This window comes from Notamacropus eugenii, chromosome 6 (assembly GCF_028372415.1).
Source record: "Notamacropus eugenii isolate mMacEug1 chromosome 6, mMacEug1.pri_v2, whole genome shotgun sequence".
NCBI classification, from domain to species: domain Eukaryota; kingdom Metazoa; phylum Chordata; class Mammalia; order Diprotodontia; family Macropodidae; genus Notamacropus; species Notamacropus eugenii.
The window spans coordinates 216,934,053-216,959,188 of NC_092877.1; the positions used below are offsets into that span (position 1 = coordinate 216,934,053).

A 25,136-nucleotide genomic window follows, 5' to 3' on the forward strand; every position below is an offset into this window, starting at 1 on the left:
AACATTAACACCTTGGAAATGGGCAAATCTACAACAAAACAAGGATTGATTTATTTGTTTTGTTGATTGTCTACACTTAGAAAGTAAAGGAGAAAATGTTAATAATGAAAATTAAACTTAAAAATGTGTCTTGTTTATACATTTTCTCTTCTCCCTTCCCGCTCTGCCCCCATATTGACTACCAAAAAATTTGCCAGCACACCCAGGGCCACCCCGCTCTGGATTTTAAGCAGATGTATAGGCATCTTGCAACTGTTTCCTATCTGGTTACTATGTGGTGAATCAAGGGATCGTGATTGTTTTGTGATTTTGTTTGTGCAGCATGTAAACAGAAGATAGTTACAGAATGTCTAAGCAAGCACTGAAATGGGGAGCTGTATCTCTCCAACCCTTGTCATCCTAGGCTTAGAGAAAGACTTGCCAAAGCCACATGCTTTGGGGATGGGACCTCCCCTGGCCAGTCACCCTCCCAGATGAAGCAAGGACAACAATGGTTTAGAATATGCACTCATTTTTAAAACTCTAAGGAAAATGACCTTATTCATGGTAGATATCAAGTGGTGAAAGTACACAAGTGAGCCTGCTCCCTAGGAATGAGTTCCAGTGGCTCTATACAGATAAAAGATAGTTAGTTGACACTATAGTCATGAAGGCAGCTCAACTTTAACAGATTTTGTCCTGCAATAATATGTGTGAGTACTGGGCTTAATGTCCACATAAAGCTTGGCTTCAGTGATCTGGTACTTCTCTCTTCTGTTTGCTCCAGGTAAATGTCCATGAATGCAGACTGAGAGAGGCAGCAGGTACAGTCTGCTGCCCACAGTGATGGTCACAAATTATATCTTGTGCTTCTCAGGAGATCAGCTGCAAAATACACAATAACTGACCTTTAGATAATGTTTGTAAAATGCTTTCTTTGCATACTGACTTTTTTATCTTTAACTTTTCTTCTTGCATTTATTTGAACGTTTGCTTTAATGATGTCATTCGATCCTCACAACAACCTGGAGAGGTAGATAGTTTTATTATCCAAGAAAGCAGAAGGTCAGAGAGAAGTGATTTCCTCATAGCCTTGTGGTTAGGAAGTGTCAAAAGTATTATTTGAACCAGTCACTTACCTTCTAATTCCAACATTCTCTCCACTGCGTCACATTGCCTTTCCAAACAGTATCAAAAAGTTGATCTGCTGGATGCCAAAATATGTGTGACAGATACAGTCTAAAACTGTCAATCTGACCATCAGTGACTTTATCACAATCCTTCTTCTACTGAGTGGATGACCAGTAGTGGGAAATAACATATATGAAAGACATAAAGCAACCTAATATATACTCACAATACAATAAAAAAAGCAGGTAAATAAAAAAACAAAGCACATGGAGTGCTTGGCTTAAGATTAAAGGGCATTTATAGATGAAATGGGAGAAAGATAACAAATAGATGTGAAAGGAAACAGATCTCTCAGTGCTTTCATAGTAATGGACTTTTACCCATCTCTGTACCCTTGCAAAGACTGTCCCTCTCCTTATAGAATGCAATCATCCATTACCAACATTAGTTTCCTTTAAGACAACGGTCCAGCTGTCTCCTGCATGAGGTCTTTTGTGTCACAAGGTTCTGAGCCATAAATCCATATTACTGTATATGCTTGATCTGCTTCTCAAGAACTAAGTGGACCAGTTTAAACATACTAGCACTGCTGTTGCTACAACTGCTCCTCCGAGTCAACAAACCACTATACCACCTAAAATCAATATTATCATCCAGTGTTCCAATGCTATCTTATATAACCCTACTTTTAATGGTGCTAAGGATGAAATAGATGCAGTTGTCCCCAGTGGATACTGGCTGTCACTGGCTATACTCCCTAATATCCTACACTTAACTTTATTTACATCATCATAGGAAGTATGTCAATCTCTCCTTATGTACTACTGTACATCCATATCATTCCTTTCTCGCTATGCTCAGTAAAAGAAATAGCTCTCCCTCTCTGGAGAGACATTTGGAGGACGTTTCACCACCATTACTGCACTTTTTGGTGCGATAACATGGTTCTCATGGACTCCAGCCAACACTTACATGATATCACACAAAGTGAGAAGAATGTGGAAAAATATCCCTCAGAACTCATTGAAGTTTATAAAGAGCTCTAGCTCAACTGATGCTGGTGGTGAAGAAGAAGAAAACGATGCTTTATATCATAGTTTTCAAAAGACTTTCCTCATAATAACCCTCTAAAAGAAAAAATGCTAATAGTAAGATTCTACAGAGGGAAAACTTGAGCATCAAAGTGGTTAAATGATTCATTTAAGCCACATAGGTAGTAAGGACATAGCCATTCATAGAGCATGAATTAGGCATGTCAGCAAAGCCTAGGGAATCATTTCCATTGGCCCTTGTTCTGAGAGAAAGGTCAATGAAATGAGTCTATGCTCACCTATAAGTGGGAACTCAAATCCAGGTCTTCCACCTTCAAATCCAGTGTATTTAATGTTTTGAGTACCTGATGATGGGCATCTAAGAAAGGAAAGGATAACCCTAAGTATAGTCTTTCTAAAATATAGCCCAGATGTTTTTAAGGCAGGAAAAAGGCAATTGATCATAATATTCATTTGGCATCCCAATCTCCTTCTCTCCTCAGTCTTCAACTATATGATCTTCTTTTATTGCTTAGTAGAAGAAAATATCTATCTTCTTTTTCCCTGCTTTTATCACTATAATGTTCTCTATCTAGAAGCCATAGATTAAAATCTTCTTGATCTGATGGAAAATGGTGGAAAAAAATGGATTCCCCACAAGCAGCTTTTGAATAGCATATTACTTGACCTAGTTGTAAAGCTTAAAATGTATTATAAAAGAATAGATGGTATCACCAGACTCCACTCCCTGGTCTCCATATGTTATTGAAAAACACCAGTCTGAAGGAGACCTGGGTTTTATGTTCATCCAAAGTTCCTGAACTTCACATTTCTCAGTGAACAATTTTTCAGTGGTAAAATGACTGGGATTCCAGAGACACAGTCACTCCAAAACTTTTTTGAAAGTTGAGGAAATAAATGAGCATTCTTCTGCTTGGTAGTCATGCTGACTTTAATGAAGACCATAACTCTTCTGGGCCACTAGGGCTCCACTCATCTTATCTCAGCCACAAGTCACAAGATGTTTGACCCAAAAAGGTTAATGCGCCCCTAAAAGGCAGAGAATAACTGAGGCCCTATCAAGAATCTGGCTTAATGTTCATGCATCACTCCAAAGTCCTTGGAAGAAAGGAGCTCTATAAATGCAAGACTATTATTGCATAAAAGCATTCAATTGATAATATTAGCCAAGTTTTTATTAAATATTAATATTAATGCCAGCAATGGCTACAGTTTTAAAGAAGAAATCTATAGAAGTCAATAACAAAGAGAGAAGAAAAATATAAAACTCTTATATTTGTATCTGTACACATATTAACACAAAGGAAGAATATATTGAACAGCAATATTGCCTATGATTGGAAACATTTATAGCTAAAAAAAAAAAGTGAAACTAAGATACTTTATACATGTTTTTTTTTTAATCAAATATCTTTTTTTTCTTTTTACCCACTTGATTACATATTTATGCTTGGCTTAGAAACCTGGTCTGGTAACAAAGGGTAGCACCAATGTTTGATTCTATTGTCTATATAGCAACATAACTGCTTGCAACCATTTTACAACATTAAATGAAAGATTATGGCTGATTTCTCTCTCACAGTAACTGAAATTTCAACATAGTGGCTATTTTAAATGACATCCTGCTCTGTAAATGTTTCTAGAAATGTATTGTTAATTTTGAATAACCCAGTAAGTTCTCACAAATAAAGAGACATGGAATGGGATCCTAGAGCTTAAGTGGTCCTTAATGAAAAAACATTTAGGTCATCACTCTGCTCTAGGATGATCTGTGAATTAACTTTGATCCCAGAGGCAACAGAACATGGGGGGGGGGAATCACCCCATACCCAAGTGCCATGAACACACAATCTCCCTCAAAGGACAGCTTGTCTAAGACTTCCATTTCCTTGTCCTAATTACAAGGGTGTGGCTAGAACTGTATAGTCTCAGAAATACAAAGACGGGAGAAGCAATTAAACTTTGCATTTATTTCCTCATTCCTCAGCATAATTCACAATACGACCATCTTCAGAATTTGATAATTGGTTTTCTCCTTTTCCTAATTTCTGGTTGGTAACCTCAATTGGTCTAGAACTATAAGTTGCCTAGCCTTGCAGTATTATCCCCTCTCCACAGACAAGGAGCTAAGGAACAAAAAAGATTTTAATTACTTGTCTGGAGACACAATTAAGTTAATCAAAACTGAAATACAGTTATTTCTCCTGACTTCCAGCCTAATAAAAAAAAATTTTCCAATTCCAACCATAAGTCTTTCTTAAAATTATAAAGCATTAGGATATTGAACTTTGAAAGAAAAAAACCTCTCATTTTCCACCCTTTGGTGATTTTCAAGGGGCTTTTACTCTATGTGTTTCCCCTGCTCTATTCCCAGTCATTGCCAAATAAAGAGTGGTTTTCAGAGCTCTCCCTTTCAGCCAAAGCAGACTTCATTGCAGATCACCATCTGGCCAATGGCTCCACTGATAAACTCTACATTTTCAGACATCTGAATGACCACATGCCCCTGTATACACATGTAGGCATGCAGGGGCCACAAATTGAAATTACTACCATGATCAACATCATCATGTTTACCATTATAAATATCTAACACTTTTAAAGTGCTTTAAATTTTGGAAAGCACTTCACATATACATACATACACATATATATACTTACACATATACTTATATACATATACACATTACATAAGTGTGTATATGTGTGTTTATACATGATATATATATATATATGTATAATCTGGTCTTCACAACAATCTTCTGAAGTACTTACTAGCTACTGCTAGCAATCATCCCCATGTTATAGATGAACTGGGGCTTAGAGAGGGTAAATGACTTGCCCAAGGTATCACAATCAGGGTCTAAGGCAGAGTTTGGCCCCAAATTCAATGCCTTATCTACTGTGCAACAGGACAGTCCTATCTAAAATCAGTGATCAAAGCCCCTGACCTAGAGCAAGGTAAGTAAAAGTTACACAATAGGTGAAAAGAGATAGGTCATCTATAGCTAAGGAACAGATGTCCTTCAGATGTTACAGTATTCCTTCATAATTATATTTTGAATACAATTCAGACTCATTTCCAATACAATGAACAATCTCAACTAGTCAAGGCAGCCAGAAGGGGAAAAAAACAGCTTATTTATCAGATAGTAAAGCTCTTCTATTGTGGTTACCCTCTAGGAAATGGGAAAGGAAAATAGTTAGCCCTGAAGGGCAACTCTTTTTTGTCAATGATATATCTGTGATTATATCCCCCCTATCTTCAATCTGCCAACCTGATACCTCAGAAAAATAATACTAGTGAAGCTTCCAGAACTTGCTCTCAAGGGAACATCTATACAAGTCAATGGCCAACTGCCTAGGAAGCCATAGTGATACCCACATTAGAGTTAGGGCTTTCTGATCCCTATGGGCTATGTCTGCACCCTATTCTGAGACCTTTCTTCTCCCTCATTTTCATACCAACTGAGAAGGCTTTTATTCTGACATCAGCTTTCTGATGCTGGATATCTCTTAATAAATCCTTTATGTAATTACTGCTCTCTTCAAATGTAATTTCCCCACAAGGCTAATGTACAATTGCTAACTGGTAAGTTCCTTGGACTGTATTCTGATTCCTCTTCTCTCTCTCTCTATGGTTTCTGACTCAGTGACTTCAACAGCTCTCACCTTTATTCCCTAGACTCTCCATTGTTATCTCTTTGCAGAGTGGTCCCTAATCTATAGTCAGCATTGGTCTCTTTCTTGAGCTCCAGGTTCTTAGATATTTCAAACAGGGTATTCTCTACGTCCCTTACACCCAATATATATAAAATAGAACTCATTATGTTTTCCATGTTTTTTGTGTGTGTGCCTGTCTTTTTCTGTGTCTCTGTCTCTCTCCTCAGTGGGTGGATCTTGTTGTTTCTGTCTCTATATTTTTCATAGTTTCTCTTCTTTTCAATCACATAACTACCACTTTAGCTTAGCCCGTCACCTGGACTACTGTAATATCAACTTTATTAGCCTCTCTGTCTCAAATCTCTGCACTTGTAACTTCTCCATTCTAACTTTTTACTCTGCTACCAAAATGATTTTCCAAAGTTCTGATTGAACTATGACACTTCTCTGCTCAGTAAACTGTAGTGACTCAGTATCGTTGATGGAAGACCCCCCTCGGGTCTCCAAAAAATAAACCTGGAATGGAAGAGAGGCCAACCAAAGATTACAAAAGCATTTATTGTCTGAGAGGAACTTGCAAGGGACAGAAGAGCTTACAAGGCAATGGAGAGAGAGAGAGAAAAAAAGTTCATAGCAGGTCAAAGGAAAGTATAAAAACTGTAAGATATTTATGATTTCTAGTGGCCTTCAGGTGAAGAGCAGAGGTTAATGGGAGATGTCTGTAGAACCCAGAAAGCCAGAGAACAAGAAGTTTGAAAAGTCCTGAATCTAATACTATTGTTCAAGGTTGTTTTTAAGCCATCACAGCTGGATCTATGATTTCTGGCAGCTACAGGCATTTCCCAATTCAGCTAGACTTCATTTGCAAAGAATCATTGATATGTGAAGAAGCCCTGGGCTTCAAGAATTCCTTCTGATTGTCTAGTGCTGTGTTACTCTATTGTCATGCTTCTCTATGGTAATGGAAGCTCCTCCAACATATTCAACAGGTTAGTATAGTCATTACAGAAATTATGTTTACAAAATTATCTCTAGAATCTAACACAAACTTTTTTGGTTGGCATTTAGAGCTCTTTACAAACTAGCCCCATCTTTCCCTTCCAGTTTTCTTACTCATTATTTCCCTCTGTACTCCAGCTATACTTGGCTTTCATATTGGTCTTTACACATGATACTCCATCTCCTGTTTCCACCCTTAGTTTCAACTTTTTCACATTCTTGGAATACTCTCCTCCCTCACCTTTTTGTCTCAGAATCCCTGGTTTCCTTTAAGACTAAGTTCAACAGGTAGACCAGAAAAATCTGGAAAAACTTATATGAACTGGTGCTAAGTAAGGGGAGCAGAACCAGGAATACATTGTACACAGTTACAGCCACATTTTGTGATGAGTAACTTTGATAGACTTGGCTCTTCTCAGCAATGCAAGGTTCTAAGATAACTTCAAAAGGCTCATGATGGAAAATGCCATCCACATCCAGAGAAAGAATTATGAGTCTGAATGCAGATCAAAGCACACTATTGGCTTTCTCTCGTTTTAATTTTGTTTCTTCTTTCTTATGGTTCATTTCATTGGTTATAATTCTTCTTTACAACGTGACAAGTGTGAAAATATATTTAATATGGATGTTTATGTAGAACCTATTGTATTAGTAAGCACCTAAGATACATGGGGGACCTGTTCTCACAGTTTCTTAGATCTGCATTCATAAAAGGGAAGGCAACTTTTGAGGGGTCAACGACTTTATTTTTTATTTATTTATTTTTAGATTATGACATTCATTTCCACAAAATTTTGAGTTCCAGTTTTTCTCTCCATCTCTTCCCCTTCCCCTACCCCATAACACCGTGCATTCTGATTATCCCTTCCCTCAATGTGCCCTCCCTTCTATCACACCACACCTTTCACTTATCCCCATCTTCTCTCTTTTCTTGTAGGGCAAGATAGATTTCTACTTCCCATTACCTGTATTTCCTATTTCCCAGTTATACGCAATAACAATTCTCAACATTTGTTTCTAATACTTTGAATTCCAACTTCTCTCCCTTCCTCCCTCCCCACCCATTCCCACTGAGAAGGCTATATATGTGTCATTTTGCAAAAGACTTCCATAATAGCCATGTTGTGTAAGACTAACTATATTTCCCTCCATCCTGTCCTTCCCCCTATTTATTCCATTCTCTCTTTAGACCTTGTCCCTCCCCAAAAGTGTTTACTTCTAATTGCTCGCTTCTCTCATTTGCCCTCCTTTCAATCATCCCCCTTACCCCACTTGTCCCCTTCTTTCCTACTTTCCTGTAGTGTAAGCTAGATTTTCATACCAAATTGAGTGAGCATGTTATTTCCTCCTTAAGCCAAATGTGAAGAGAGTAAGCTTCACTTTTCCCCTCTCACCTCCTCCCTTTTCTCCTCCATTGAAAAAGATTTTTCTTATCTCTTTTAGGAGAGATAATTTACCCCATTCCATTTCTCCCTTTCTCCTCCCAATGTATTCCTCTCTCACTCTTTAATTTTATTTTTTTTATAGATATTATCCCTTCTGAATCAACTCAAGCTGTGCTGTGTGTGTGTGTGTGTGTGTGTGTGTGTGTGTGTGTATAATCCCTCCACCTATCAAAATACTGAGAAAAGTCACAAGAGTTACAAATATTATCTCTCCATGTAGGAATATAAACTTTACAAAGTCCTTTATGATTTCTCTTTCCTGTTTACCTTTTCATTCTTCTCTTGATTCTTGTGTTTGAAAGTCAAATTTTCTTTTCAGCTCTGGTCTTTTCATCAAGAATGCTTGAAAGTCTTCTATGACATTGAATGACCATTTTTTCCCTTGAAGTATTATACTCAGTTTTGCTGGGTAGGTGATTCTTGGTTTTAATCCCAGTTCCTTTGACTTCTAGAATATCCTATTCCAAGCTTTTTGATCTCTTAATGTAGAAGCTGCCAGATCTTGCATCATGCTGATTATATTTCCACAATACTTGAATTGTTTCCCTCTAGCTGTTTGCAATATTTTCTCCTTGACCTGGGAACTCTGAAATTTGTCCACAATATTCGTAGGAGTTTCTCTTTTCAGGTCTCTTTCAGGAGGTGATCAGAGGATTCTTTCAATATTTATTTTTCCCTCTGGTTCTAGAATATCAGGGCAGTTTTCCTTGATAATTTCTTGGCAGATAATGTCTAGGCTCTTTTTTTGATCATGGCTTTCAGGTAGTCCCATAATTTTTAAATTGTCTCTCCTGAATCTATTTTCCAGGTCAGTTGTTTTTCCAATGAGATATTTCACATTATCTTCTATTTTTTCATTCTTTTGGTTTTCTTTCACAACTTCTTGGTTTATTGTATAGCCATTAGCTTCCCTGAACTCCACTCTCATTTTAAAGAACTGTTTTCTTCAGTGAGCTTTTGAACCTTCTTTACCACTTGGCTGATTCTGCTTTTTAAAGCCTTCTTCTCCTCATTGGCTTTTTGGACCTCTTTTTCCAATTGAGTTAACCTATTTTTAAAGGTGTTATTTTCTTTAGCATTTTTTGGGGTCTCCTTTAGCAAGCTGTTGACTCCCTTTTCAAGCTCTTCCATGGCCTAAGCCCATTGCATATTCATTTTGGTGGTATTGGATGCAGAAGCCTTGACTTCCTCTGACATTATGCTTTGTTCTTCCTCATCTGAAAGGATGGAAGAAAATGCCTGCTCATCATGAAAGTAACCTTCTAAGGTCTTATTTTCTTTCCCTTTTGGGGGCATTTTCCCAGCCAATTACTTGACTTCTGAATCCTCTGTCATGGGGAGGGTCCTAGTGCTCCTCCTCACCCCAGGACCGTACTCAGGACTGAGGTTCAGGTCAGCTGCTCAATTCCCTCAGGAGCTTTAGGTGAAGTGCTTCACAAATGGATGCTGCATAGCAGCAGTCACTACTGCTGCTGCCACCTGGTGCCTGTGCTGGGGGGGGGGGGGACCCTGCTCCCCTCTTGGCCAGCTGGGAAAGCCCTCTCACTGACCTTTGAAGCTTTCTTTGGTGTTTGTGGGTTGAGGAATCTGAGACCTTCCCTCATGGGGATTCTGCCCCAGAGGCCTGTTCCAGTGCTGTTCCTCCCAGTGCCACGTGCCCAGGCTAGACTCTGCTCCACTCAGCATCCCATGGGATAGACCTTTTCTGTCAGCCTTCCAGGTTACGTTTGGCTGGAAATCTCTTTCACTCTGTCGTTTTGTGGCTTCTGCTGCTCTAGAATTTGTTGAAAGTCATTTTTTAGAGGTATTTTATGGGCTATGGGAAGACCTATAATATGTGCGTCTTTCTACTCTGCCATCTTGGCTCTACCCTAACAATCACTTTAATCAAACACATGTATCATTCCTTTAACCAAGCACATATATCATTCAGTTAGTTCAGGGGGGAAAGTCAGCACCCTGAACTTCAGAGAAAAAAAACAAAGAAATTAAAAGTCAATAGACATAGATTCCTCTCTCTGAATTCAATGGTCTTTAGAGGCTTCCCAGTGTCTGCATCTGGCCAAACAAACAGTTTCAGTCAATAAGCCCCCAAGTAAAACTGGCACCTTAGAGAATTTATACACTTTTTAGAGCCAGAGGGCATCATACCCCTTGAGAACCAGTGCCTCATTAATAAAAGGCTTGGACTTTCTCACAAATCTCCCCTAGCCTGACTATGGGTGGGAAAGATCCACCTTATTCATATTCAAATAGAGGCATTACACTTAACAAAAACAGCAAAAAATCCTATTTTACTTGTCATTACATCTATATCAAATTGTATGCGGCTGTGGAAGGAATGGGGGGGAAGGAGAGAAAATTTAAACCTCAAAAGCTTGTAGAACTGAATGTTGTAAACTAAAAATAAATAAATAATTTTAAAGCAAAAGACCAAACTCAAGTAGAGATTTCCCTTCTGTCAGAGGACTTTCATTGTTTATCCAGCTATCATTTAGTTATGATCCCCCTGGCAGATATGTCTCTAAAGACTAACAACAGCATGTTTGCTTTGGTAATCTACCTTTCTTCTGATGACTAGGTGACTCAAGATGCCATAAAAGCAAGGAAGGACCTCACGAGTTAGCTGCATTCTCAATGGCATCTATATTCAATTCATTGTAATCTAAAAGAAAAATAATCTCTAGGGAAAAATATTCCCATATTCAGGAGCAAAATGACACTACTTTCAAGGTTCCCCAAGAAACTACCTCTTCCTTAAGCTGCTCTTACCCTCATGGTGAGCTCTCATTCCACAATACCTCTCTATTCTCCTAATCCATCACTCTTCTTTGGTTTTCATGTCATTTTTTTCTCAGTCATCACCCTATAGTCATGTATTTGAACCAGGTACTATTCTCCATTCCAGCCCTGGACTCCATCAACCCTATGCTTTTCCTGCCTTTGATTATTTACATGCTCTACATATTGCCTCTACCCTCTACTGAGTATCTGAGTGTTGCTGGAGTAAATCATAAAACTACACGCACTGTTTCTAATCCAAATCCATTATACTCAAATACAACTGAGCCCTTATGACTGTGTAGATCCACAGTTTGTGGATCAAGAGGGTAATAACTGACTTCACCTAGAAGAGAGAGTGTTCTCTTTCCTCAAATAAATGTTGAATAAAAGGATCTGACTCAAATAGTTCAGATCTTATTGCAATGAACTGCAAGGGATAATACTGGATTTTGTAACACTATATATTGCTTTCCTAAGTAGGAAAACTGATGTTGGAAAGATCTTTTATGTGCAGATTTCTACAGTAGCAGAAATCCATATCCTTATCCATATCACACTCCTCTCACAGGTGTTCTTACAAATCTTTCCCTCTCTTCTCAAAGCTTAAACCCATTCCTAATCTACTACAAATCTCAGCAAATGAATTTTTCCTTATGCTTTAGTGATATTAAAACCACTGATCATTGCTTCTATTTTCTTAGTTCCCATTCACTTCTCAACCCCTTATCATCAACATTTCAACCCCATCACTCAACTATAACTTTTCTCTCCCAGTTTGCTAATAATGCCCTAAGTACTTACTTAATCTGATATATTTTTCTTAGTCCCAATTCCACTTGATCTCTCTGGAGTTTTTATTGATCACTCTATCTTGTTGGATATTCCCCCTTGCCTTCCAAGACATCAGTTCTCATATTTATCTAAATATTACTTAATCTGCTTTGATGAACTATCCATTTTCCAAACACTTAGTAAGTACCATTGTGCTCCAGGGCACCATTCTGGACTCTCCTCTCTCTCTGTGCATTTTCTGAGTAATTATTCAGTTCCCAAGACTTACACATCTGTACATCAAGTTTTAATATCTCTCTTCAAACTCATTTCTGAATTGCTAACTAGGTATTGGACATTTCCACTAGGAGGTATGATTAGCTTCCCAAATGAAACACATACAAAGGGGAATTCTTTACCTCCCTTTCCTCCAACCCACCACTTCTCCAAATTATCCTATTTCTTCCAATCCTTCAATTTTATCACAACCTCAAAGTCATACTCAACTCTTCCCAATTCTTCTCCCATCATAACCTCTCAATATCAAGTCTTATCAATTCTCCAGTCATATCTGTAGCATCTATTCCTTCATTTTCAACCATAATATCAATATCCTATTTCAGTTGCTTATTACTGCCCACATGGACTATTGTAACAACCTACTAATTTATTCTTCTACCTCAAAATTCCTTACAGGGCTGCCAAAATAATCCTTCTAATGAACAGATCTGATCATGTCAATTCCATACTCAAAAACTTCCAAGGATTCCAATTGCCTATAAAATAAAATACTCTTCAGTCAGGCTTTAAAGGAACCTACAAAACCCGAATACAACCTAACTTTTTAGCCTTTTTCACACTGTTCCCTTTCATGGACTGATGTTCATGGTTGTTTTAGTCACATGGTACCCTGACTTACACTTTCCCATCTCAGTACTCAGTTCATTTCTCATGTCTGGAATACACTTCCTGTCCATTGCCACTTGTTGAAAACCTTCTCTGATTTCAAGGCAAAACCCAGGTGCCACCTCCTTCCATGAACCTTTCTCTAGCTTCAATCTAAAAGAAATTTCTTCTTCCTTAATTTTTTTTTGAAGAGTACGTTGTTGTTCTCCTGTTCCCTACCAAATTTTCCCTTCTACCATATTTATTTGTGTAAATGTTAACTCTGCCTATATCCCTGCATAAAATTTTTAAGGGTAGCAACTGTGTAATATTTTTTTTCTTTGTATCTTTAGCATCTCTCATAGGGATCTCATGTAATCATGCTTAATAAATGTCTTTTCAAACTAATATAATTAAATAAACCATCATGTGTTTGGATTTTGTAGATCACCCACAGCAAATGCTTAATCTCAACATACTTCTTAATTGCCTTCCTATTCTGCCACAGTTGGTGTGTGTGCTCAGGGAATACAAACTATTTGACTAAAAAAAGAACCTTAATTATTCAGGTAAATATTCTTTTAATAATATGTGCATTCTAGAGTTTGATTTCCCTATTCTACTACCTTTGCCATTAGGAAGGATAATGTCAAGCTGATTGTGTCTAGCCTGTGAGAAAAACAATTTTCCTCACTTCACTTTATACTCTTTCCCAGGCTTTGACTGGTGGGGAGTGGGGAAGGGGGGATGAAACCTATAAAAGAAATATAAATTTAGCCTAAAGCCTTGGTATTACAGAAAAATTAGGTGTGAACATAGAGTATTTAGGAAATAAAGTCACTATTATTTTTACAAAGATCTAGTATAAATTTGACATTCTAGCTTGGCTGCCTCAGACTCACTTTTGTTCTTGTGATTGAATTATCCATAGTGTTCTCTGAACAGATGTTTTTATTTCAGTATTCTTCTCACTACATTTACCAGTTCTCTCATTCGGTTGCCATGAGTCCTTTTTTCCAGCTTCTCTCTAAAACAACAAAAGAAAAACAGAACAACCTTTCTCACATTATATAGTCAAAATGGAACTTGGAGGCTAAATGTTAAGCTCTCCATTTTCAAAATTATCTCTTAACATCTTCAGGCTCAGAAACCCAGTGTAGAGCAAAAGCTTCAAAATGAGAATTATTCCAAAACATGACTGTGAAACATTAATGCCAGGCCAAGTTATTGACAAAGAGAACATGTTCTGCTGTCTTCCTCAGGCTGCTCTCCAGTGCCGCGAAGGAATAGCGCCCTCTGTGATCGAGAGGGAATAGCACCCTTTGTGTTTGCAGCAATATTCTGATGGAGAACTAATGAAAGATATTTTCAGCTTCAGGGCAGAACTGCCCTCTTGGATCTAGCTATTTATAATGCTACAATCTCTGACACTTCTCAACTCATCCCTTGGAAATGTGCAGAAAAAATAATTTGGCAAATCCTAACCGCCCATAAGAAAATGTCCTAGGATGAGCTAATGCTTCTATATGTCAGAGAAGTAGATGTATTTATGGGAAGTATGCCTCTCTATAGAGAACCATTACAAGCCATCATATTATGGAGAAGAAATTCTCATCTTGCATACACACACACACACACACACACACACACACATACTTATTGAGCTATCTGCAAAGAAGGTATATCTTTACTAATATGTAAGCTGTGACCTGACCAGCGTTCTAAGAAATGCATGGCAATTGGTTCAACCTCAAGGAAATGAATACGCTGAGGAACTTTGAAGCCTGGAAGAGCAGAGTTAGTACCAGAGAAATGTGGAACTAATCAGAATTTATATAACTATAGTTTAAATCAGCTTTTTTTAACATTTACATTAGTTTTACACATCCAAGGTCTTGCTAGATTCAGAGTAAGAGGAATGGGGTATATAGCCCCTGTGTCTGCCACTTACTACTTTTGTGACCTTAGGCAAATCACATCAGCTATTTAAGCCTCAGTTTCTTTATCTGTAAAAAAATAATAGAAAATTAGACTAGGACACCTCTTAGGGCCCTTAAAGCTCTAAATACATGAACCAAGACTCAGGACAAGTCATTTAATCTCTTAGAGCCTCCATTTTCTCATCTGGAATATAAGGATTATAATAATACTATCTATGAGTAGTATCTACCTCACAGCATTATTATGAAGACAGTACTTGAAGCAGAGAGCATATGTAAAGTGAACAGAATTTGGAATCAGAGGACTTGGTTCAAATATTGGTCTACCATATTGGTCTACCATTGGTCTACCTTTGTAACAAACCACAAATTTCCTTTCTTTGAGTAAATCACTCAATCTTTCTTTTCCTTAGTTTTTTCATCTTGTTTAGATGACCTCCAAAGTCTAAATCTAGTTCCAAATCTAGGTGCATTTTTGAGGAGCTAAAGTTAAAATTAAGACAAGGTAGAGTGTCAATTTTGCCAATTGCTAATCACTCAGGTGATGAGTCCCTGTACCTTACTTTGCACATCTATAAAACTGAGAGAATAATACTTGTCTTATTACTATGAGGAAAACACTAGAGGCAGTGGCATACCTTGTAAAGAAATACTAGTTCTGGAGTTAGAGAATCAAAGTGCAAATTTTGCCTCTGACATTTACTATCTGTGTGAATTTGGGCAAGCTTCTTCAACTCCCTGGGCTTCAATTTTCTCAGATGCAAAATAAAGGGATTAACCAATGCCTCTGAGGTCTGTTCTAACTCTATATTGTTGTTCCTATGAAATCAGATAAAAAAATCAAAGAAATATTTAATCATAGGATTTTATAGCTAGAGGAGACCCTTCAAGATCATGTATTCCTGGAAAAATTGAGAATACAAACACTCTACCAAGTTCCTTTAATGAGACAAATATAGCTAACCAGGGATTAACAAATCAATGTAAGTAAGGAATATTGATACAAACATTTTAAGTGAAAGTCTGGCAAAAAAAAAAAAACTACAGCAATAAAAAAAAAATCACTTATTTGAGTTGGCTTTATGCCAAAGACATTGGAATTATTAGGAAAACAATAACATAATTAATTATATTAAAAACAAAAAGACCTTAACCTCATAATTATGATGATTGATGAAGGAAAAGCATGACATTTATTCCAGAAATCCTCTAGATCATAGAGAAACCTATATTTCTCAATGATTAAAAAGTATATATCTGAAACGAAAAGCTAAAATTATTTACAGTGAGAAATACTAGAAAGTCTCTCAGTAATTACAAGAGTAAAGTAAGGATGGCACTATTCTTGCAGTTACTTGACATAGTTCTAGGAATGCTAACAACATCAATGCAAAGAGAAAAAACTATCTATGTTTGCTGGTAACATAATGTTTTACTTTTAAAACCTCAGAAGTTTGAGGGAAAAATTGAGACAATGTCTTCAGTATAGTAGCAGGATGCAAAATAAACCCACAAAAGTGAAAAATATTTCTATATATCAGTAGAAGAGCACAGGAGAAAATTCTAAAAAAAAAAAAAAAAAGCTTTAAAATAAGTTTAAAATACACAGAATATCTGAGAGTCAATCTACCAAGGCACTCTCCAATTGGCGTAGATACATTTTTAAAACATTTTTTTAAAGAAATACAGAACAACTTGAAAATTTAGCAAGAGGTTCAAAGCTCATGGGTGAATTTCACCAATATAACATAAAAGTTGATGCTACTACCTAAATCAATGTGCATATTTAGTGTTACATCAGTCCAACTACCAAGGGATTCCTTTATGGAGTTAAACAAAATAATAACAAAATTGATCCAGAAGAACAGAAGGTTTAGAATCTCAAGTCACATGATGGGAAAATGTAAGACTGAACAGGGAATGGCATTTCTAGACTTCAAATTACACTATCAAACAGTAATCATCAAAGTTATTTAGTGCTGATTAGAAAATAGAAAAGTTAACTAGTGAAACAGACTTGATAAGGAAGAATCAAAAGTAATTGAACTCACTAATCCAATGTTCAGTAAACCATACAATATAAACTACTTAGTAAGTAATTCTTTATGCGGTAAGAATTATAGGAAAAACAAGAAAACGACTTTTGCAAATATTAGATTTAGAAGAGCATCTTGTATGCTATGCTACAATAAACTCAAATTGGATACATTATCTGTTCATTAAAGTTCATATCTTTTTTTAAAAAAAATAGGAGAGAATCAGTTTAAGCACCTTTAGCAGTTATCATTAAGGAGAGAATTCTTAACTAAATAAGGGATATAGGTGATTACAAAAAGAAAATTAATTTAAATTACATGATTTTTTTTTAAACTACAGGAAAAAAATTAAAGAAACTATACTAAGAAAGGAAGTAACTGACTGGGGGGAAAAATCCTTCATCAAAAATCTCTGTTAAGGATCTACATAACAGAGCTACAACATAGAATAGTAGACAGAAAACTGACCTTGAAACCAGAAGGCGCTGGATTCAAGTCCTGCATTTTATCTATACTGTCTCTGTGACACAAGGCAAATCACTTAATCTCTAATTGTTCAATTCTCTAAGTTACAGAGATAACAAAGTAGAAGTTTCTCATGGAGAGCATACTATAGCAATGAAATCACAGTTTTAAAAACTATCCTTATATAAGATATATAAAGAACTAAAATAAATATGAATGACTAAAAGCCATTTCTAATGGAACGGGAGGAAATAAAGCCCTTATTTAGTGCCTCCTTTGCACTAAACACAAAGAGCTCTCAAAAGAAGAATACTGAACAAAAATACAAAACATGTTCTCAAGTCACTTGTAAGAGAAATGCAAATCCAAACAACTTTGGGTTTTACCACACGTCTAGGAAATTGACAATGATAACAAAAGAAACAGAAATACTGTTGGTGAAACTTGAAAATGGTACAACCCCTCTCTAAAAAAGCCCTGTGGAATTATGATAAGAAAGTGATTAAAATATACATAGTCTTTGACCTAGAGATCCCATCTTTACACATAATCCCCAAAAGATCAAATATATGAAGAAAGGAGCCATGTAGAATGACAAGAAAAGAAATTATCAGCCCTTTTCCATAGTGACAATGAAATGCAAATAAAACAGATACCCATAAGATGGGAAATGGTTAAACAAATTATTTTATGTGAGGATAATTGAATATTAATATATTGTGAGAAAAGATGAATATGATGAATACAGGGAAGAGGGAGGATGTATAATCTAATTCAGAGTTAAGTAAACAGGGCCAAGAAAACAATATAAAGTATGACAAGTACAATGCAAATGACACAGAACAAACAAAAAAAATAGAAACTGAACAATGTGTAATTACAATAACCAAGCCTGGCCATGAAAAAAAGGCATGGGAATACATATTCCCTTCTTGGAGAAATATGAGTATGGAATCCTGCATATATGGTCAGATTTATATCATGTTTTTGATTAGTTTTTTCTGAATTTTTTTATTTTGATTTTTTTCTTCTTTAAGGATAACTTATCTAATTGGACATTTATTTGGTATTAAAACATAAAAATCAACAAAAAATGAAAAAATCATGTTAACACATTTATTAAGCATTAATGACATGCAAAAGCATTGTGCTTTGTAAACAAAAAAATGTTTATATATACAGATGAAGAGAGGTAGAGAGAAGTCAAATGACTTAGTAAAGCTTACCTAGCAAGTTAGTGGTGTTATTAAAACTTAGGTCCCAAGATTTCTGATTCATATCAATTCCACTATATCACACAAAAACTTTGTCCTTCTATGTTACTTTGTTTGCCTTTCCTGAGAACTCATGTTTGTAAGAGAATTCTAATTGTCTTTGCAAAAGAGTTACATATGCTCATTTAGCCTGATAATACAGAGAGTAATAAAAGTAGATTGAGTTGGTATACTCTGCAAAGAAAGGAATCACTTAGACACCAGTTTAATTCAAACCAAAACTAAATTAGTTATTTCAGCATCCTACCAGCCCTCATATCAACTCTTACCAGTTCCTGTAAGCAGGCTTAAGGGGCCTGATTCCCTTATAAGAAAGCAGCATTAATAAATGTGAGTTGGCTAATGCCAAAGTTTTAGAACAGATGGAATTTTTATGAGCTTAATTATATTTAAAACTGTTTTCAGAGCTGATGATCATGTGCTTAATGTACAAGAAAAGCTTCAGGGTTGGTATTTGGAGGTTGCAAGGCAGTGCTCTTATGAAACATCATTAAATCAATATCATGGTCCAAGAGATTTAGCAAACCCCCTTTCAACCAGGGAAAGTTTATATCTAGATTACATAATAAGTATGACCTGGTAGGGAGTAAATATTCTGTAGACCACACTCACTACCAAGTTCTACCAAAACTAGCAGAGCTCTGCTAGGTCTGGAGATCAGAATCACAGAATTTTGGAGCTGAAAGGGACTTTGGTGGCTAACCCAAAAGGAATTTCCTTCATGCCATACCTGACAAATGATAATCTAGTCTCTACCTGAAGACTTCCCATGAGGGGGAATGCACCATTTTCAAGATGGACCAAATTGGAGGTCTATAGTGAAGGGAGACCCGCCATCTTTCAAGATGGATCAGCTCTCCTAAGACATTTACAAGAACTAACCTTGCTAAGTTCGGAAAGACTCATTTCCAGAATGTCAGCAACTACATGATTTTCTTTTCAGCCACAACATCTCACAATCACTAAATTTTCTCTTAGGATGTGAAGGGATTATGATCTTCATTATCCATGAAATATATACTTATGATATTTGCATTACTACACACACATAGCTAGAATCATGACTGTTAAATGTTAAACTATAAAGAACGTTAAAAAAACATCTAGCCACTGAACAAATGAAATGTCTCTTCTAAATTTCAGGCAATGTGCTAAGCACCAAGGATACTAAAGTCTTTCTCTTCAAGGCACTTATATTTTAATAGGGAAATGCAATAAAAATATAAGCAATTGAAGGACAGGAAGTTTTGGTCCAGGGTGTCAGGGATTGTGAGTAGAGCCATATAGGACACTCAACTATCACACCCTTGCCAATAGCTTTCATAGCATTTATTTGATTAATATTCCCAGAGCAAGAAGTGAAAAGGACTATGAGATGATGCTACACATAGGAATGACTAGATGGAAAGATACCTATTTTAGAAAAGCTTAGTTTTCTGGTAGCTGGATATCTGGGTTGTGAAGCATACGTAGGTTGAGGCCAAGGAGATATACTAGAAAGATGAGTTCTTACTCACCAACTGACACACTTGGTGGGTTTGTTTTCTGGAAGTCCAGGGAATGGTATTCTAGGTCCAGTATCACAGGACCACTATATCTAGTGAAAAGAGGGCCACCAGTAGAACAGATGGTAGGATGCTCTTGTGACAGAAGTTCTGATTTCTTGGTGGATCTGGGAATTTGATTTAGAATGAATTGGATCATTTAATCCAATCCCTTCTTTTTATAGAGTAGAAGGTTGAGGTCCAGATAGGTGAAATTATTTGTCCAAGGTCATATAGTGACTGAAGGTCATGAGTGACTGAAATAGGATTAGAATCTGGATCTCCTAGTTCCATTGCAGTTTTTTCCCAATGCCAGAAAAGTATGTATACACTTCTCTTAGTGACTTAAGTCATAAATGTTGTTGTGAATATCTCTTCCTTCTCTTACACTGTTCATTAAGTGGATTTCCTACAATTACTAATTACATTTGAATAATAGTTGCTGCTGATAACCATGTATATTAAAACAAACCTTTGTAAAGGAAGTAGGTAAATAAGCCCTAAATGATTACAGGTAACAACTACAAGGACAAATCCACAGGAAAAGACTCATTTAGACATATCCCTCAGTAATACAGGATAACATTACAAAGAGAAGACACAGAGGGAAATGGAGGGATGTATTTTGTTGCTGTGAAATTATCTGCTATGTGTACTCACTAATGATTGTTTAGATAAATGGAGTGAACTGACTGGTCCAGATCATCAGTTCACATATCACTCCATTAGCCCCATGCTGCGTCACTCATTTTCTCAGCTGGGAAATATTTAAGACCACAGGTTGAGTTTATTTCTCTTAATTTGCTTGATGTACAGGATCAGAAAAATGTTGACATTCATTCACAGTAGTTATAAGATCTAAACAGATACAGATATCTCAATTGGAGTGGTTAACCATTTGGGGAACCAGTTGAAAAATAAGAAGGAATGCTCTCTTGTACCCTACAGCTGAGAAGGAACAATTATTTTAAAAATACAAAAGGATTTCTTCAGGGGGACCAGGCATGAGTTCAATATTTTTGCCATTGATTTTCAAGGTACATTTTTAAAGCAATCTCTCTGTGCTCCAGTTTACCTGGGGGTCAAATAAGGATTTCCCATCTCATGGGATAATAGGAGGAATCAGCCAGTTTTTTTAAAAACAGACTAGAGATGCTTGTTAAACAAAAAGGTATTTTCCACATTAAATTTATCATTTTATATGTTAATTAATTTGCCTCCACAGATACTTGAGGGGGCAGGAAAGAGAGAAAGGGAGAAAGAAGGAAAGAAAGAAAGAAAGAAAGAAAGAAAGAAAGAAAGAAAGAAAGAAAGAAAGAAAGAAAGAAAGAAAGAAAGAAGAAAAGAAGCCACTATAGAAAGCATTTGTTTAAAAAAACAAACCTATTCTATTTTCTTAAATTTAGCTTGAATTCAAATGCTTTAAAAAAACCCAGACTATAACCAAGAATAAAGTTGAGTGATAAGTATTTCCACAACACTATGCTCAGACTCAGTCTGCCCGGGAGCAGTATGTATTATGGTGTTTGTGGCAGCAAATACTACATGTACAGATTTTTAAAAAATGCTTTGCGTGATCCACCCATGTTTTCTGTCATTTACAACTTCATTTTTTCTTCTTAAAACAGCTTCTTTTTATATATAATTTGGAGATGAAATTTCCTAAATGTGGTTTTATATGTTAATGATAATTCTGACCAGAGGACATATCTGTCTTCTTCACTGCCTTACTACAACAGTGAAGTCATGAATACTGGGAAAAGAAGAGAAATTATTGAAAATAGTTTTAAAACCCATAAGTCAAATATGTGAGCAATTTTCATTGAGCATGTGGAAAATTTGAAATTCATCACGAACTTCTTCCTAGGGAGACTTATTGTGTGGGACATGGCCTCCTCAGACTTGGATTTTCCTTAACCCTGTGTTCTGCCTGATGGTGGTTCATTAAATTGCTGCTAGTATTTGGACATCTCTTCTCTTCTTGAATAGCCCGTAATGGACTGACTCCACGTACAAGTAAGTCACTCCTCTGTGTTCTAACCTCTGCAAACAGTCCATTGTCTGCTGCTGCTATCTTAGTCTAACAGCTGTTCTTATAGGCTCCTTGACACCTCTTATCTCCTCAATAAGACAAAGCCCACAAGTTTCACTGACTCTTGTCTCAGAATTTGTTTTCGTACCTCCCAAACAAGCCTTCCTTCCTAATGTGTTGCAGTGAAAAGCCCATCACTTTCAGTGGAGTTTGAACATAGGTACCCAAGAGACACAGAATCAACCTCAAATTTCTCTTATCATAGGTTCCTATTACACTAGAGTTTTATATCCAAATGGAGATTCATAGCAACATGTGATAATTCCATAGTTCCCCAAAACAAATACATGAATTCACTCTAATTATGACCTTGAGTTGCAAATACACATCTAGTTTTTCCAAAGAGATTGCCAATACTTCAAGAATGGAAACTCTTGGACTTACTCTTTTTCTTTAAATGTCCCTCACCAGCTCGGTGCTAGTGACATTGCAGTTGTTTAGTTGTTTGTGGGATTTGGAGATAAGGCAATGCATGATAAAGCTTTCTCATACTATTTGAAATGATGAAAAGCTAGCATATCATGTTATCAAAAACTTCGTAAATATTCAGACTCTACTATATGCTCAATACTGCATTAGATATGGTGAGGAATACAGGAGACATAGAAGATTTTTGTCTGCCCTTTGGAAATTTATAATTCCATTGAAGATATAATGTTCACGCATATGAAATCATAGCCATAACAAGAGGACTTAGAATTAATTACCAGATTGTATGAAACAGACTGGAAATATAGGAACTTATTTTAAAAAAGGAAAATAATCAGTGATGAAGAAGACTAATTGGAATTCTGGAAATGAGACTGGTTCTCAAAGTATGGGTGTAATACAGAGAAGAGAGGGAAGAACATCGCAGACAAAAGATGTAACAATTACTGAAAAACAGAAACAGTATTGAGGAATTATGAGGAATAAAGCTGGATAAGTATCACAGAATCATCAGGTTTTAGAACTATAGACTTGCAGAGAGCTGAACATGGATGACAGACTGAAAACATGGTAGGAAAGGGTGATCATTTTTTTTCCACAGTGCGACAACTGGACAAAAGGTATACTTCAGAAAAATTAACTTGACGGTGAAACCCAAGATGAATTGGAGGGGGAGAAGATTGGATTCAGTAGTAATGCACTAATTTAGGAATGAAATGGGGAAAGCATCATCTAGGATGGTGGCAACGAGAACAGAGAGAAACCTAGATATGAGAACTCAGGTTGAATGCATGAAAGGAAAATTGACAACATTTGATGCCAGACTGGATTTGGAGGAGCAATGATTCAAAGATGATTTGAAGTAAGTATTGGGGACCATGGTGTGCTTGATCCAATAGTGGTATCATCGATTCAATTCTTTTTGGGGGCAAAGAAGAAGAAATAAATTCTATGCTAGTCTTATTGAATTTCAGTTGACAATGACATATCCAAGTGGAAATATTCAGTAAGTAGTTGGAGATCTGGGACTGGAATTTAGCTTTTGAAGGCAAATACGGACCAAATAGGGAGCTGAGTGTTTGTATGTATGTATGTATATAAGCATGTATGAATGTGTGTATTATGGGGAAGTTACTAGAAAGGATCATTTTCAGGATAGACAAAGATGAGTCCAAGATAAGTCAAATCAGAGGAAAGGAATCAACCAGAAGCATTTCAGAGGAAAAAAGAGAAAGCCAGAACTGGAAAGCATCCAGGTGAAGATTTCTGTGAAACTATATGGAAAATGATAGTGGTCACTGATTAAATAAATTATCAAGTAACAAGGTCAGTCTATGACTAAAGTCCTTTCAATAAGGCATGTCAGCATGATAGTCTCACAGCTTAATGTTCTAAAATAATCAAAGCTTAGTGACCCAAGATCCAGAGAAAAAATGATTTCAGAAATGCCACTGACTTAACAACAAGGAATTCCATGTTGTCTTTTGAGAGATTGGTTTCATTAAGTAAACTTTAAAGAATTACTTGGATATGGATGGAGAAAAATTGATTTGTAACCATCTAGAAAATAATTCTATGATTACAAGGAACCAGTATGTGTCCACTAAGAACAAGGTATGACAAACTAACCAAATTTCTATTTTTGATAGAGTAGGCAAGTAAATCAGAGATATATCACAAATATGACATATCTAGATCTTATCATTTGACAAGTTGGAGAAATTTGGACCAGAGGACAGTACAATTAGGTGGATAGTTAAAAAACTATCCAAAGAGTATGTGTTAATTTAATATGTTAGAGGGGAGATTATAGTGGTTTCTAATAAGGTTCTCTCTTCTGTCTCACTACACATTTTTTAGCAATGACTTGACTAAAGACATAGAAGGCATGCTTTTTCAATTTGAGGATGAGCAAAACTGGGAAGGATTGCTTGTAAAGTAAATGAGAGTCTAAAGATCCCCCATTATCTCAGCAGGGTAGAATCCTAGGCTAAAACCAAAAAGGTGAAATTTAATAAAGATAAATGGGGAGTTGCTAGCCTCCTGGCAACCTGCCCAAGAACTGTTGCTAATTAAACTTTTTATCTTAAAAAAAAGATAAATGTAAAATCCTTTATTTATATTAAAAAATAATTTATACAAATATAGGATGGGAGAAAGCTGTTATCATATTTGACAAAGCACTAAGCACACATTACAAAGGAAGGTGAATAGTAAATTAATGAGTGGATAAATAAGCAAAAAATAAATTTAAAAAATCAAAAAAGAAAAAAAAGAAAAAAAATAGACATGACAGAATGAAGTACAAAGGACATGGCTTTTCCTGACCTTACTGAAAGGTTTCACTCTAGTGAGATCTCTAAGGCATGCTTCATGTCCATGGTCCCAAGTTACCCCTCAACAGGAATTCAGAGTTAAACAGAAGAAGCAGAAACTCTTCCCAAGACATCTAGGTGGGGTGCAGCACAGTCACAAAAAGAAGAAACTCTTGAATTCCTGAGTCAATCTTGTTACCTTTCCTTAAAAAAAATACCTCCCATTGCATCCAGGCCCTAATAAGGTACTTCCCTCATTCATGCTGGTACCCTGCCAGATGGAGAGGAAGCTAATTTCCTGACCAGATATTTACCTACATTTCGAGTTTCTA

General features: G+C 36.3%; 1 long non-coding RNA gene across 1 annotated transcript in view; it reads right to left on the reverse strand.

Annotated features, from left to right (window-relative positions):
* Positions 1–503: 503 nt before the first annotated feature.
* Positions 504–25,136, reverse strand: part of LOC140512680 (uncharacterized) — a 30,995-nt gene continuing 6,362 nt past the window's right edge. Inside the window, exons 2-3 of the long non-coding RNA XR_011969874.1 lie at positions 13,612–13,736; positions 504–864 (exon numbers count right to left, since the gene is read on the reverse strand). This is a non-coding gene — a long non-coding RNA (uncharacterized lncRNA). The remainder of the gene's footprint in view (positions 865–13,611; positions 13,737–25,136) is intronic.